Genomic DNA, 16,260 nt, shown 5'->3' with positions numbered 1-16,260 from the left:
ACACACCTTGGAGCTGTCCCACCTGAGGGGTAAGGTTGCTGAGGTATTTTTACACCAACTCCCACCAGTCCTTGGTTAAGGAGAGCCACAGGGTGGGGATGGGGACCTGGAATTCCCCAGCACTTGCACTGCCCTGCTGGGACAGAGCCAACTCCAGAGGCTAGAGAAAGCCCCCAGGCACGGACGCAGATGCTGATGTTGGAAGTCAGGCCTGAACGCCGGAAAGGTGAGCCTGAGGCCCCCCTCCCAGCCCACTCCAGAAGTTGGAGCCCCTGTTTTGTCATCTGCAAGGCAGGGGCCATGCTGCCTGCCTTACAGCCTTGTGAGAACACCACGGGAGTGAAGGCAGTGCTCGGTGTAGAGTAGGAGCCTCACAAAGCTGGGGGTGAGCTGGGTGGTCCTCTGAGCTCTGCAAATAGTTAGTTGCATGGGAGGCAGCAAAGAAGTCCCAAAGACAGAGCAGTCACCCGGCTTGGCTTTGCGCCCACCTCCTTCTCTGGCCACCGGTTGCTGCTGATGTGATATTCTTAGTCTAAAAACAGACAGGGAATACCTCGAGCAGATTTGCAGTCCATTGATGGCAGCATTGCCTGGCACATAAAGGCCCCTGGTTGCTTTGCCTGGTATCCTAGGGCCCGGGAAAACAGAAGGGGACCAGCCCAAGCCTGAAGCCCTTTGCTCCAGAGGGGAGCGCGGCCCGACCCCACCCACAGCCCCTTTGGAAGCGGAGTTTCCAGAGTTGAGCTCAGCCTGTCTCAGAGCTGTGGTGACAGGCTCTTGTGGCCTCTGAAGGCTGATTGAGAAGTTGTTGGGTAGATGGTTCATTCTTTAAAAACTATGTATGTATATATATAACTTTTCATTTGGAAATAATTGCAAACTTACAGGACAATTGCAAAAATAATCCAAAAATCCCATAAAGAGAACTCCAACACACCATCTCACCGAGCTACCCAGACTCACAAACTTTTAAGATTTTGTCACGTTTGCTGCGTCGTTGCATCATCTCTTTCTCCCCTTGGCTCCCATCCTCCCTCCCTTTCTTTCTTCCTTCCTATCTATCTACTCATTTATCTGTATCATCCATCCATCCATCCATCTGTTTGTCTATTTTCTGAACACTTGGGTGTAGGTTGGATACATCATGCTCTGTAAACACTTAATCCTGCCATGCACATTGCCTGAGAACAAGGATATTCACCATGTAACCACCTTAAGTGCAGTTAGTAAGGTCAAGTGATTTACATTGATCTAAAAGATGGCTCATTTTTTGCCCTTCCAAGCAACCTGGTTGCTCTAAGTGACAACCCAGAGCTTGTCCCCTGCAGCCTGGGAGTCCCTGTCCAGAGCAGGGTGGCTCCACCATCAGATGGAGACCACCCACTTCAGGGTTGCTGAGGCCCATCGGACATGGGCAGCCTTCCTGCTCCCCCTCCAGGGGGCTGCCCACCCTAAGTGCCTCACAAACCAACTGCGAAGCGTGGCAGTAGTCAGCAGGACACAAATGGCTTGTTCTTGTGCCTTCTTGGGACCCGGTGGGTGGGGGAGATCTGGGCACCTATGAGCCCACTTATGTGAGGCCTCCCCCTTCTCTTTTCAAGTCCCCCCAACCCTGCAGTGCATTTCCTGCCTTATCCTCCCATCCTGAGCTCTGGGTACCAATGGGGCTGTTATTCCTTCCTGAGAGCCACTAGGCTGGCCTCTGAGATCTTGTATCAGGGACTGTACCCTTCCCTTGGTCATTTGCTGGGAGCTGGTACCATTGAAAACTCAGTTTTCTTTCTGGTAACTTGATATTCCCTCCTTTGCATGGTTGCTGGAAGGAACAGGGAGGATGATTCCAACACATCAAATGCAGTCCCTGGTTTATATGGCAAGTGGCTGGCGACAGGGGGCACCGATGTCCCTGTTGCTGATCACGGCATTTTCTGCCTGTTGACTTTCACCAGAGATCTCTGCTAACAGGACCCCGTAGTTTGGACCCCTTGGAGCAGCGATAGATGATTCTGTGGCAATGGAAGTGTTTTGTGTCTGCACGGTCTGACGTAGGGGCCCCTGGAGCACACCCAGTTTTTCAGCATTAGCATTGTAGCTGGGGTGAGAGAGGGATGGGATCTTAATCTTTATTTAATTTCAATGAATTTAACCTCAAATAGTGCAGGTGGTGAGTGGCTACTGAATGTACAGCACAGAGAGAGTAACCCTGGTTCATGCATTAAACAAATATTTATTAAGAGCCCATGATGTGCCCTTCTGTTCAGGTGCTGAAAATACAACAATGGACCCATCAGACAAGGTCGCTGCTCATGGAGATGGAATGAGTGAAATAAATAAATAAGGCGATTTCAGATAGGGATGAAGGATGTGGGAAAAATCCAGAGCCTCGTCACGCCATCTGCAGTGATGGAGGGGACCCATAGGGCTTGGGCAGTCAGGTGGGGCTTTCATGGGAGGTGAACTTTGATCCAGACTTCTAGGCTGGAAAAGCATTCCATAGAGGTGGAACCACAGGGGCAAAGACAAATGCAAACAGCAACTTGATTTTGCTATTGCTTTGAATCTTTTTTCTAAGAATCGAAACAACATTCCTGACCCATTTGGGGAAATTCCATTCTATCCATTTAAATAGTTCTTTTTTTTTTTTTTTACTTTTTTTAAAAAAAAGTTAGAAAATTTGTAGGTTTACAGAATAATCATGCATAAGATGCAGGATTTTCATATACTGTCCTATTATTAACACCCTGCATTGGTGTGGTACGTTTGTTACAACTGAGGAAGATACATTTTTTAAAATACATTTTTTATTGTGAAATTTAACATTGTGCTGGTTTGGATATATTATGCCTCCCACAAAAGCCATGTTCTTTTAATCTAATCTTGTGGGATATTTGGATTAGGCTGTTTCCATGGAGATGTGACTCCCCCAACTGTAGGTGAGACATTTTGATTAGATTATTTCCATTCAAGGTGGGTCTTAATTAGATCACTGGAGTCCTTAAGAGAGCTAAGAGCCAACATAGATGTTAGATGCTTGGGAGCCGACAGAGATGCTATAGATGCTTGGAGATGAGGACAGAAGGATGTATGGAGATGCTAAGCTAAGAGATAAAGCCAAGAGTTTGCCCCAGAGAAGCTAAGAGAGGACTCCCAGATACTTAGAGAAATATGTCCTTGGAGAAAGAAGCAGTAACACACAGGAGCTAAGAGAGAGGAGTGAAGACAGAAGCCCAGAGACATTTTGGAGAAAGCAATTTTGAAACACAACCCGGGAGCAAAGGACCAGCAGACACCACCGTGTGCCTTCTCAGCTGACAGAGGTGTTCCGGATGCCATCGGCCTTTCTTCAGTGAAGGTCTCCTCTAGTTGATGCCTTAGTTTGGACACTTTTATGGCCTTAGAACTGCAAATTTGTAACCTAATAAATCCCCTTTATAAAAGCGAATCCATTTCTGGCATTTTGCATAATGGCAGCTGTAGCAAACCAGAACAAACATATGCACAGAACAGTGATAACTTTCAAAGTGTGATTTAACAAGTAGTTAGAAAGCAAATTTCAAAGAATGTTATGGCTTACAGTTCCGCAGTTTCAGTTATCTCCTTATTGTGATATATAACTTATAGACAGAAAGGTGATAATTTTCAAAGTACAATCTAATGAGTAGCTATAGAGCAAATTTCAAAGAATGTTATGAGTTCCACCATTTCAGGTATTTCCTTCTAACTATTTTAATACCCTAGCACCTAATATAAATATATTCAGTATTCATAATCCTTTGTTAAATCCTATCTTGTCTGTTGCTACCCCTTCCTCTTTTTTTAATTCATTTTTATTGAGATATATCCACATACCATGCAGTCATACAAAGTGTGCATACAATTGTTCACAGTACCATTACATAGTTGTGCGTTCATCACCAAAATTAATTTTTGAACATTTTCATTACCACACACACAAAAATAATAAGAATAAAAATTACAGTGAAAAAGAACAATTGAAGTAAAAAAGAACACCGGGTGCCTTTTTTTTTGGCCCCCATTTTTCTACTCATCCATCCATACACTGAACAAAGGGGAGTGTGGTCCATATGGCTTTCCCAATCACATTGTCACTCCTCATAAGCTACATTTTTATACAATCATCTTCAAGATTCATGGGTTCTGGGTTGTAGTTTGATAGTTTCAGGTATTTACTGCTAGCTATTCCAATTCACTAGAACCTAAGAAGGGTTGTCAATATTGTGGGTAAGAGTGCCCACCAGAGTGACCTCTTGGCTCCTTTGGAATCTCTCTGCAACTGAAGCTTATTTCATTTCCTTTCACATCCCCCTTTTGGTCAAGAAGATGTTCTCCATCCCACGATGCCGGGTCTAGATTCCTCCCTGGGAGTCATATTCCACGTTGCCAGGGAGATTCACTCCCCTGGGTGTCTGATCCCACGTAGGGGGGAGGGCAGTGATTTCACCTGCCAAGTTGGCTTAGCTAGAGAGACAGGGCCACATCTGAGCAACAAAGAGGCATTCGGGAGGAGGCTCTTAGGCACAGTTATAGGCAGGCCTAGCCTCTCCTTTGCAGCCACAGTCCCTTCCTCTTGTTTAATCACTTTCTCAATCTTCAGGGGTGTTTAGGCAGTGACCATCCTAACTTGTTCATATTAAATAAGGGTGTTGACATTATGGGGAAGGCTGCATCTGGTTGTTCCTTTTGAAGAGGCTGTTGCCTCTGAGTTTTAGGACTTGTCTGGCATAGGAACACTCTGGTGGATTTAAGTTTCTGAAAAATATACTTAGTGGGTGAAACTTTTATGGAGTCTCAGATAGGGACCTAGGCATTTCAGGACTACTGTTGTTAGAGCCTGGCATACTGTGGCCATTTGGGATGTCTAGCTGGAGCTTGTATTAGAGTAACCTCCAGGATAGCCTCTTGACTCTGTTTGACATTTTATAATTTTACCATTAGCCATAGACCATGGTTTAACTTACGGTTCACTGTGCTGTGCAGTTCAATGGATTAAAAAAAATTTTTTTTTATCCTGGTAACATATATACAACCTAAAACTTCTTCATTTAACCACATTCAAACATATAATGCAGTGCTGTTAATTACATTCATAATGTCATGTTACCATCACTACCATTCATTACCCAAACTTTTCCATCATCCCAAATAGAAACTCGATTCATTTTAAGCCTTAACTTCCTGCTTCCTTCCCTCACTCTGTCACCTGGTAACCTATATTCTAGACTCTGGCTCTATGAGTTTGCTTTTTCTAATTGTTTCAAATCAGTGATATCACACAACACTTGTCCTTTTGTGCCTGGCTTATTATATTCAACACGAAGTCTTCAAGGTTCATCTGTGTTGTCTCATGTATCAGAACTTTGTTCCGTTTTAGGGCTGAATAATATTTGACTGTGTGTATATCCCACAATATTTTATCCATTCATCAGTTGATGGACCCTTGGGTTGCTTCCATCTTTTGACATTTGTGAATAATGTTGCTACGAACAAAGGTGTGCAAATATCTGGATCACAGGGTAACTTGATATCTAGTTTTCTGAGGAACTGCCAGACTGTCTTCCACAGCGGCTGTACCATTATACATTCCCACCAGCAATGAGTAAGAGCTCCAATTTCTCCACATCCCGCCCCACCCCCCAGCACATACTGTCTCCTGTTTTTTTAATGGCAGCCATTCTTATTGGTGTGAGATGGTATCTCATTGTGGTTTTGACTTGCATTTCCCTAATAGTAATGAAGATGAACATTTTTTTTTTTTATGAACATTTTTTCATGTGTTTTTTAGCCATTTGTATTTCCTCTTTGGAAAAATACCTTTTCCTATCTTTTGCCCATTTTATAATTGGGCTGTTTGTACTATTGCTGTTGAGTTGCAGAATTTATTTATATATGCAGGATATCAGTCTCTTATCGGGTATATGGTTTAGAAATATTTTCTCCAAGTGAGTTGGCTGCCTCTTCATCTTTTTGACAAAGTTGTTGAGGCACAGGAGCTTTCAGTTTTGAGGAGTTCCCACTTATCTATTTTGTTTTTTTCCTTTCATTGCTTGTGCTTTGGGTGTAAGGTCTAAGAAGCTACCTCCTAATACTAGGTCTTTGAAGATGTTTCCCTACATTATCTTCTAGGAATTTTATGGTCCTGTCTCTTAATATTGAGGTCCTTGATCCACTTTGAGTTAATTTTTGTATAGGGTGGTGTGTGGTAAAGGTTTTCTTTCTTTCTTTTGGTTATGGCTATCCAATTCTCCCAGCCCCCGTCCTTTACCCTTTAGTCTGATTTACCCTAATCCTGACCAAGTCCATTTCATTCATATCTCTAGCTGAAGTCTGAGCTCTTTTTTCAGACTCTTTAACATTTTCTGTATTGGGTAATGTTGACATTCATAGCTGCCGGACTCTGGCTCTGTGTTTCAGGTGTCACATAAATACCCAACCAGGTTATGTACAAAGAGCTCAGCATCTCAGAATTTAGAAATAAGCATTACAACTCAGGAATAGATGTAACTGCTATAAGAGCTTACAATCCAGGAACCTTTACAATAAGCCTTCACCTGATAGCCTCTGCTCTCAGACTCAATTCTCAGGGTTTGCACATTATAGTTAGTTCATATTAGTGAGGTATTATAATGCTTTTCTTTTCATTTCTGGCTTATTTCACTCAACATACTGTCCTCAATGTCCATTCACCTCACAACTTCACTCCTACTTGTAGCAACTCAATATTCCATTGTATGTACACACCACAGTTCACCATTCTGTTCATCAGTTGATGTACTCTTAGGCCACCTCCATCTACTGCAAATCATGAATACTGACACCATAAACCCCACTGTGCAAATGTCCATTCGTGTCCCTCTTTTCAGTTCTTCCAAGTATATACCCAATAACCAAGTTGCAGGACCATATGGCAACACTATGCTTACCTTCCTGTGGAACCACAACACTGCCCTCCAGATGGGCTGCACCATTCTACCTCCCCATCAATGGTGATCAGGTACATCCCTTTCTCCACATTTTCTCCAGCATGTGTATCCCTCTGTTTATTTTTAGATGGTTTTATTCACACACCATACATTCCATCCTCAGTAAACAATCAACGGTTCCCTGTATAATTACATAGTTATGCATTCACCACCACTATCTATATAAGGGCATTTCCATATCTTCCACAAATAAAGAGGAAGAGGCAAAAAAAGAAAAAAGATAAAAGAAAAAGAAAGAAACAAATGACAACTAAAAAGCAACAAAAGAAAAAAATAAAATTACAATAAAATACAATAAAAATGTCAGACAACACCACCAATGCCAAGAATCCCATACCCCCCCTTGTATCCCCTCTTTAGACATTTAACTTTGGTATAGTGCCTTTGTTACAATTAATGGAAGCATATTACAAGGTTACTGTTAACTATAGACTCTAGTTTGCATTGATCGTATTTTTCCCCCAATACCTCCTCATTTTAAACACCTTGCAAAATAGACATTCATTTGTTCTCCTTCATGTAAAAGTATTCTTTTTATTTATTTATTTATTTATTTATTTTTATTAAATTCAGTTTTATTGAAATACATTCACACACCATACAATCATCCATGATATACAATCCACTGTCCACAGTATGATAACATAGTTATGCGTTCATCACCACAATCTATCTCTGAACATTTTCCTTACATCAGAAAGAACCAGAACAAGAATAAAAAATAAAAGTGAAAAAAGAACACCCAAATCATCCCCCCATCCCACCCCATTTGTCCTTTAGTTTTTTTTTTTATAAAACATTTTTTTTAAATTTTGAAATAATTTCAAACTTACAAGAAAGTTGCAAAAATAATACAAAAATAACACAGAGAACTACACCCCCTACTCAGATACTCAGATTTACCAACTTTTAACATTTTGCTGCATTTGTTACATCATGCTCACTGTGTTTTTTTTTATCTTCATTTTATTGAGATATATTCACATACCACGCAGTCATACAAAACAAATCGTATCCTCGATTGCCCACAGCACCATCACACAGCTGCATATTCATCACCCAAATCAATCCCCGACACCCCCACCAGCACACACACAAAAACAACAAGAATAATAACTAGAGTGAAAAAGAGCAACCGAAGCAAAAAAGAACACTGGGTACCTTTGTCTGGTTGTTTGTCTGATTGTTTCCCTCCCCTACTCCTCCACCCATCCATCCATAAACCAGACAAAGTGGAGTGTGATCCTTATGGCTTTCCCAATCCCATTGTCACCCCTCATAAGCTACATTTTTATACAACTGTCTTCGAGATTCATGGGTTCTGGGTTGTAGTTTGATAGTTTCAGGTATCCACCACCAGCTACCCCAATTCTTTTTTTTTTTTTTTTTAATCATTTTATTGAGATATATTCACATACCACGCAGTCATACAAAACAAATCGTACTTTCGATTGTTTACAGTACCATTACATAGTTGTACATTCATCACCTAAATCAATCCCTGACACCTTCATTAGCACACACACAAAAATAACAAGAATAATAATTAGAGTGAAAAAGAGCAATTGAAGTAAAAAAGAACACTGGGTACCTTTGTCTGTTTGTTTCCTTCCCCTATTTTTCTACTCATCCATCCATAAACTAGACAAAGTGGAGTGTGGTCCTTATGGCTTTCCCAATCCCATTGTCACCCCTCATAAGCTACATTTTTATACATCTGTCTTCGAGATTCATGGGTTCTGGGTTGTAGTTTGATAGTTTCAGGTATCCACCACCAGCTACCCCAATTCTTTAGAACCTAAAAAGGGTTGTCTAAAGTGTGCGTAAGAGTGCCCACAAGAGTGACCTCTCGGCTCGTTTTGGAATCTCTCTGCCACTGAAGCTTATTTCATTTCCTTTCACATCCCCCTTTTGGTCGAGAAGATGTTCTCCGTCCCGCGATGCCGGGTCTACATTCCTCCCCGGGAGTCATATTCCACGTTGCCAGGGAGATTCACTCCCCTGGGTGTCTGATCCCACGTAGGGGGGAGGGCAGTGATTTCACCTTTCAAGTTGGCTTAGCCAGAGAGAGAGGGCCACATCTGAGCAACAAAGAGGCATTCGGGAGGAGGCTCTTAGGTACAACCATAGGGAGGCCTAGCCTCTCCTTTGCAGCAACCGTCTTCCCAAGGGTAAAACCTATGGTAGAGGGCTCAACCCATCAAACCACCAGTCCCCTATGTCTGTGGGCATGTTAGCAACCATTGAGGTGGGGTAGGCCAATACCCCTGCATTCTCCACAGGCTCCTCAAGGGGGCACTACATCTTTTTTTTTCCTTGTTTTTCTTTTTTTTTTTTTTAACTTTCCCTTCTTTTTTAAATCAACTGTATGAAAAAAAAGATAAAAAGAAAACAAACATACAATAAAAGAACATTTCAAAGAGACCATAACAAGGGAGTAAGAAAAAGACAACTAACCTAAGATAACTGCTTAACTTCCAACATGTTCCTACTTTACCCCAAGAAAGTTACCTAATATAGCAACATTTCTGTGAACTTGTTCCTACTATATCCATCAGAAATTAACAGACCATAGTCATTCCTGGGCATCCCCAGAACGTTAAATAGCTTATCTGTTCTTGGATTATTGTTCCCCCTTCCTTAATTGCTCTCTATTGCTAGTTCCCCTACATTATACATTATAAACCATTTGTTTTACATTTTTCAAAGTTCACATTAGTGGTAGCATATAATATTTCTCTTTTTGTGCCTGGCTTATTTCGCTCAGCATTATGTCTTCAAGGTTCATCCATGTTGTCATATGTTTCACGAGATCGTTCCTTCTTACTGCCGCGTAGTATTCCATCGTGTGTATATACCACATTTTATTTATCCACTCATCTGTTGAAGGACATTTGGGTTGTTTCCATCTCTTGGCAATTGTGAATAATGCTGCTATGAACATTGGCGTGCAGATATCTGTTCGTGTCACTGCTTTCCGACCTTCCGGGTATATACCGAGAAGTGCAATCGCTGGATCGAATGGTAACTCTATATCTAGTTTTCTAAGGAACTGCCAGACTGACTTCCAGAGTGGCTGAACCATTATACAGTCCCACCAACAATGAATAAGAGTTCCAATTTCTCCACATCCCCTCCAGCATTTGTAGTTTCCTGTTTGTTTAATGGCAGCCATTCTAACCGGTGTTAGATGGTATCTCATTGTGGTCTTAATTTGCATCTCTCTAATAGCTAGTGAAGCTGAACATTTTTTCATGTGTTTCTTGGCCATTTGTATTTCCTCTTCAGAGAACTGTCTTTTCATATCTTTTGCCCATTGTATAATTGGGCTGTCTGTACTATTGTCATTGAGTTGTAGGATTTCTTTGTATATGCAAGATATCAGTCTTTTGTCAGATACATGGTTTCCAAAAATTTTTCCCATTGAGTTGGCTGCCTCTTTACCTTTTTGAGAAATTCCTTTGAGGTGCAGAAACTTCTAAGCTTGAGGAGTTCCCATTTATCTATTTTTTCTTTTGTTGCTTGTGCTTTGGGTGTAAAGTCTAGGAAGTGGCCGCCTAATACAAGGTCTTGAAGATGTTTTCCTACATTATCTTCTAGGAGTTTTATGGTACTTTCTTTTATATTGAGATCTTTGGTCCATTTTGAGTTAATTTTTGTGTAGGGGGTGAGGTAGGGGTCCTCTTTCATTCTTTTGGATATGGATATCCAACTCTCCCAGCCCCATTTGTTGAAAAGACAATTATGACTCAGTTCAGTGACTTTGGGGGCCTTATCAAAGATCAGTCGGCCATAGATCTGAGGGTCTATCTCTGAATTCTCAATTCGATTCCATTGATCTATATGTCTATCTTTGTGCCAGTACCATGCTGTTTTGGCAACTGTGGCTTTATAATAAGCTTCAAAGTCAGGGAGTGTAAGTCCTCCCACTTCGTTTTTCTTTTTTAGAGTGTCTTTAGCAATTCGAGGCATCTTCCCTTTCCAAATAAATTTGATAACTAGCTTTTCCAAGTCTGCAAAGTAGGTTGTTGGAATTTTGATTGGGATAGCATTGAATCTGTAGATGAGTTTGGGTAGAATTGACATCTTAATGACATTTAGCCTTCCTATCCATGAACATGGAATATTTTTCCATCTTTTAAGGTCCCCTTCTATTTCTTTTAGTAGAGTTATGTAGTTTTCTTTGTATAGGTCTTTTACATCTTTGGTTAAGTTTATTCCTAGGTACTTGATTTTTTTAGTTGCTATTGAAAATGGCATCTTTTTCTTGAGTGTCTCTTCAGTTTGTTCATTTCTAGCATATAGAAACATTACTGACTTATGTGCATTAATCTTGTATCCCGCTACTTTGCTAAATTTGTTTATTAGCTCTAGTAGGTGTATCGTTGATTTCTCAGGGTTTTCTAGATATAAGATCATATCATCTGCAAACAATGACAGTTTTACTTCTTCTTTTCCAATTTGGATGCCTTTTATTTCTTTGTCTTGCCGGATTGCCCTGGCTAGCACTTCCAGCACAATGTTGAATAACAGTGGTGACAGCGGGCATCCTTGTCTTGTTCCTGATCTTAGAGGGAGGGCTTTCAGTCTCTCACCATTGAGCACTATGCTGGCTGTGGGTTTTTCATATATGCTCTTTATCATGTTGAGGAAGTTTCCTTCAATTCCTACCTTTTGAAGTGTTTTTATCAAAAAGGGATGTTGGATTTTGTCAAATGCTTTTTCAGCATCTATTGAGATGATCAATTGATTTTTCCCTTTTGACTTGTTAATGTGTTGTAATACATTGATTGATTTTCTTATGTTGAACCATCCTTGCATGCCTGGAATGAACCCCACTTGGTCATGGTGTATGATTTTTTTAATGTGTCTTTGGATTCGATTTGCAAATATTTTGTTGAGGATTTTTGCATCTATATTCATTAGGGAGATTGGCCGGTAGTTTTCCTTTTTTGTAGCATCTTTGCCTGGTTTTGGTATTAGATTGATGTTAGCTTCATAAAATGAGTTAGGTAGTGTTCCATTTTCTTCAATGTTTTGGAAGAGTTTGAGTAAGATTGGTGTCAGTTCTTTCTGGAAAGTTTGGTAGAATTCCCCTGTGAAGCCATCTGGCCCTGGGCATTTATTTGTGGGAAGATTTTTGATGACTGATTGGATCTCTTTGCTTGTGATGGGTTGGTTAAGGTCTTCTGTTTCTTCTCTGGTCAGTCTAGGTTGTTCATATGTTTCCAGGAAATTGTCCATTTCTTCTACATTATCCAGTTTGTTGCCATACAGTTGTTCATAGTATCCTCTTATAATTTTTTTAATTTCTTCAGGATCTGCAGTTATGTCACGTTTTTCATTCATTATTTTGTTTATATGGGTCTTCTCTCTTTTTGATTTTGTCAGTCTAGCTAGGGGCTTGTCAATCTTGTTGATCTCAAAGAACCAACTTTTGGTGATATTTATCCTCTCTATTGTTTTTTTGTTCTCTATGTCATTTATTTCTGCTTTAATCCTTGTTATTTCTTTTCTTCTACTTGGTTTAGGATTGGTTTGCTGTTCATTTTCTAGCTTCTTCAGTTGATCCATTAGTTCTTTGATTTTGGCTCTTTCTTCCTTTTTAATATATGCATTTAGTGCTGTAAATTTCCCCCTCAGCACTGCTTTTGCTGCATCCCATAGGTTTTGGTATGTTGTGCTCTCATTTTCATTCATCTCTATATATTTAGCAATTTCTCTTGCTATTTCTTCTTTAACCCACTGATTGTTTAGGAGTGTGTTGTTTAACCTTTAGGTATTTGTGAATTTTCTAAGTCTCTGATGGTTATTGACTTCTAATTGTATTCCATTGTGGTCAGAGAATGTGCTTTGAATAATTTCAATCTTTTTAAATTTATTGAGGCTTGTTTTATGTCCCAGCATATGATCTATTCTGGAGAAAGTTCCGTGAGCACTAGAAAAGTGTGTGTATCCTGGTGATTTGGGATGTAATGTCCTGTATATGTCTGTTAAATCTAATTCATTTATCAGATTGTTTAGGTTTTCAATTTCCTTATTGGTCTTCTGTCTGGTTGATCTATGTATAGGAGAGAGTGATGTGTTGAAGTCTCCCACAATTATTGTGGAAACATCAATTGCTTCCTTTAGTTTTGCCAGTGTTTCTCTCATGTATTTTGTGGCACCTTGATTGGGTGCATAGACATTTACGATTGTTATTTCTTCTTGTTGAATTGCCCCTTTTATTAGTATGTAGTGGCCTTCTTTGTCTCTCAAAACATCCCTGCATTTGAAGTCTATTTTATCTGAGATTAATATTGCTATACCTTCTTTCTTTTGGCTGTAGCTTGCATGAAATATTTTTTTCCATCCTTTCACTTTCAGTTTCTTTGTGTCCCTGTGTCTAAGATGAGTCTCTTGTATGCAACATATTGATGGTTCATTTTTTTTGATCCATTCTGCGAATCTATATCTTTTAATTGGGGAGTTTAATCCATTTACATTCAACGTTATAACCATGAAGGCATTTCTTGAATCAGCCATCTTATCCTTTGGTTTATGTTTGTCATATTTTTCCCCCTCTCTATTAATATCCTTTATTGTACCCATACCGAATCTCTTTAGTACTGAACCTTTCTCCAGGTCTCTCTGTCCTGTCTTTGTTTCTCTGTCTGTAGGGCTCCCTTTAGTATCTCCAGTAGGGCAGGTCTCTTGTTAGCAAATTCTCTCAGCATTTGTTTGTCTGTGAAAAATTTAAGCTCTCCCTCAAATTTGAAGGAGAGCTTTGCTGGATAAAGTATTCTTGGCTGGAAATTTTTCTCACTCAGAATTTTAAATATATTGTGCCACTGCCTTCTCGCCTCCATGGTGGCTGCTGAGTAGTCACTACTTAGTCTTATGCTGTTTCCTTTGTATGTGGTGAATTGCTTTTCTCTTGCGCTTTCAGAACTTGCTCCTTCTCTTCTGTGTTTGACAGTGTGATCAGAATATGTCTCGGAGTGGGTTTTTTTGGATTTATTCTATTTGGAGTTCGCTGAGCATTTATGATTTGTGTATTTATGTTGTTTAGAAGATTTGGGAAGTTTTCCCCAACAATTTCTTTGAATACTCTTCCTAGACCTTTACCCTTTTCTTCCCCTTCTGGAACACCAAGGAGTCTTATGTTCAGACGTTTTATATTATCTATCATATCCCTGAGGTCCGTTTCGATTTTTTTATTTTTTTTCCCCATTCTTTCTTTTATGCTTTCATTTTCCATTCTGTCATCTTCCAGGTCACTGATTCGTTGTTCAACTTCCTCTAGTCTTGTACTATGAGTGTCCAGAATCTTTTTAATTTGGTCAACAGTTTCTTTAATTTCCATAAGATCATCCATTTTTTTATTTAGTCTTGCAATGTCTTCTTCATGCTCTTCTAGGGTCTTCTTGATCTCCTTTGTATCCCGTACTATGGTCTCATTGTTCATCTTTAGTTCTTTGAGTAGCTGCTCTAGGTGCTGTGTCTCTTCTGATCTTTTGATTTGGGTGCTTGGGCTTGGGTTATCCATATCGTCTGGTTTTTTCATATGCTGTATAATTTTCTGTTGTTTTTGGCCTCTTGGCATTTGCTGAACTTGATAGGGTTCTTTTAGGATTTGTAGACCAATTGAAGTCCTTATCTCTAATTTATCAGATCTACAGCTTCGTGGAGTACACTTTCTCTAACTAACCAGCAGGTGGCGTCCACGAGCCACCTGTTCTCCACAAACCAGTTCTCCCCTGCTTAGCCTTTTTGGTGAGTGGGGGAGTGAGTCTTGTGGGGTCCAATTGGTGTACCAAGCTTGCGTGTGTAGTTGGTGTTGCCTGCCCTGTATATGGGGTGTGTTTCTGGGCAGTCAGGGAGGGGGGTGGCCCTAACAATCAAATCTCCCTGGTGATCCTAGAGTTTTAAAGCTGCTGCAATAGTCTAATCCTTCAGTTCAGTCCTGCCACAGTTTGTCTCTGCCACTGACCCACAAGTCCTTGGTATTGGCATATGGCTCCTGAGACTTGCAAGTGGGCCCCTCTTCCAGGCTGTGCACCCTGGGTCCTCTGTTGAGGGATGACTGTGCTATGTCACAGGTGAGTGCCGTCCCCCCAGGGCAGTTCTGGGCTGCTGGGCTGTGTAGGGAGGCTCCCAGTCTGCTCAAATGATGGCTGAATGGGGCTTTGTTAATTCACACTGCTCCACCTTCCCAACTCTGGGACAATCAGCTGAGGTTGCAGGGAAGGCTAATGTCCACGCCCAGTTTTGTGGTGTGTGCCTGTTATTTGAAGCACTTCCGTCACACTGGGTTGTCTGGGGCAGCTCTGGGCTATGGGGCTTGCGATGGGCAGGAGTGTTTCCTGTCCACCAGGATGATGGCTGTGAGCGGACACCCCCCTTTTCTTGGGAAGTTGTGTTTAGTGAATTTTCTCAGCCACTGGATTATTGCCTTTTGTCTCAGAGCTCTCTTAGTTCTGCTCTTGACTTGACCTGCCCAAATTGCAAGTCTTTGAAGCTTTCTGTATTGGGCTTCTTAGAGTAATTGTTTTAGAAAAAGAAAAAAGGATTAAAAAAAGGGGCCCTCCTCAGAGATCTAATGGGTTATTGAAATGCTAAGAGACAAAGCAATTAGGGCCATTAAGGAAAGGTCCACAGGGCAGAGAGATCAGCTTTTCTTCGGGATTTGCATATGCGCCTCAGAGCCTGAGCTCTGCCCTTCCCCTTTCTATGTTCACCAGAACTCCAAAAATCCTCCGCTTTTATTTTGGAGTTTTTCATGTTGTTTTTTTTCTATGCCTGTCTCCTCTCTGCTGGGCTGGCTGCTCTCAGATTCTCTGGTGTCTGGTCTCAGTCTATCTATGGTTGGAGTTTGGATCAGTAGAATGAGTTTCCGATAAGGGCTGCCACTGCAGTTCTCCCTTCTCCTTCCCGGAGCTGACAGCCCCTCCTCCCACGGGACTGAGCCTGGCAGGGAGGGGTGCGGGTCCCCTGGCCGCAAAAACTTACAGATTTCACTGATCTCAGCAGTTCCACGTTTTCATGAGTGTTGTATGAAGTATGCCCAAAGTCAGATTGCTCTGTGGTGTCCAGTCCACGCAGTTCCTGGCTTTCTACCTACTTTCCTGGAGGAGTAACTAAAACATACAGCTCACCAGTCCGCCATCTTGCCCCGCCTCTCTCATCAGTAATCAAAAGTATTCTTATATTTGTACCTTTAATCACAATCTTGACCAGTCTAAGTTTCCCTAAGTTATACAGTACGAGTCTTTATCTT

The sequence above is a fragment of the Choloepus didactylus genome, chromosome 21, assembly GCF_015220235.1.
Source record: "Choloepus didactylus isolate mChoDid1 chromosome 21, mChoDid1.pri, whole genome shotgun sequence".
In the NCBI taxonomy this organism is placed as follows: domain Eukaryota; kingdom Metazoa; phylum Chordata; class Mammalia; order Pilosa; family Megalonychidae; genus Choloepus; species Choloepus didactylus.
This window is presented reverse-complemented; position numbering follows the sequence as displayed.